General features: G+C 41.9%; 1 protein-coding gene across 1 annotated transcript in view; it reads left to right on the forward strand.

Moving 5' to 3' along the window:
- LOC107096939 (cytosolic purine 5'-nucleotidase-like) overlaps positions 1-940 on the forward strand; it is a 32,929-nt gene that overhangs the window by 17,254 nt on the left and 14,735 nt on the right. The gene's annotated exons all lie outside the window — the stretch shown is intronic.

Here is a 940-nt window from a genome sequence, read left to right on the forward strand (position 1 = left end):
CATGACTGTAGAATTAGATCTAAATACATTCATTTAAGCTGAGAATTATTCATGCAAATTGGCTTTTGAATATTTTCTTTTTATTTAAAGTCGTAGGGAAATCATATTTAAATATCAAATCATTCTGGCTTAAACATGTATATAAATGTACTGTATATCAGACAATATTGTCCCAAAATGTAGAAAATTTCTATCTTATTATAAAATCCTGTCTTAAAATCTGGGACGCACAGCAGTTTCCCACCAAGCACTAGGGGGAGCCTATTAGAGAACTTCGGCGGCATCGGCGGGAGTGTTTATCTTCCAAAACAACAATGGCGCGTCTGCAGGATATCACGGTCACGGAGAGGGATCTAGAGTTGCTAGAGATCGAAGAAGAACAGGTTCTGTTAAGGGAGTTGGTAAAAAGACCGATTAACCTTTCGTCGTAGTTGTTCATTGTAGTTGTTCCTCAATTTTTAAAAATGGCGCGTCCCGGCACCGAAATCAAGAAGGATGACCACACAAGCAGCCAGAAAGGCATACCAAGGACCAATCACAGCTGCTTTTAGTCTGCACACTTCAGCTTGACGTCTGTGCGGGTTTGTGACCGTCCGACGCGTAGTCAGGCTTTTTTTTAGGTGTGTGATGACAGTTGCAGAACCTCTGTGCGGGGGGGCGTGGTCACACACAGAGACAGATTTGACGGTTGCAGAGGCTATGCGTCAAAAGCATAAATTGGCCTTAAGTAATATGTCAGCTTGAACACCTGAATTCAGTCAATCACACATATCAACGGCCATGTGTCAATCAAGTTTTTTTGGTCATAGCATCTTGATTCATATGTTGCAGCTAATATACACAACGGTTGAAATAAGAATAACTTATTGAGTTCCGTCCCAGTGTTCACGGGGATGGACGTCTGTGTCTTCAGCAGACGTAGAGCTAACAGAACTGGCAG

Source organism: Cyprinodon variegatus, unplaced genomic scaffold (genome assembly GCF_000732505.1).
Source record: "Cyprinodon variegatus isolate N-32 unplaced genomic scaffold, C_variegatus-1.0 Scaffold660, whole genome shotgun sequence".
NCBI lineage: Eukaryota > Metazoa > Chordata > Actinopteri > Cyprinodontiformes > Cyprinodontidae > Cyprinodon > Cyprinodon variegatus.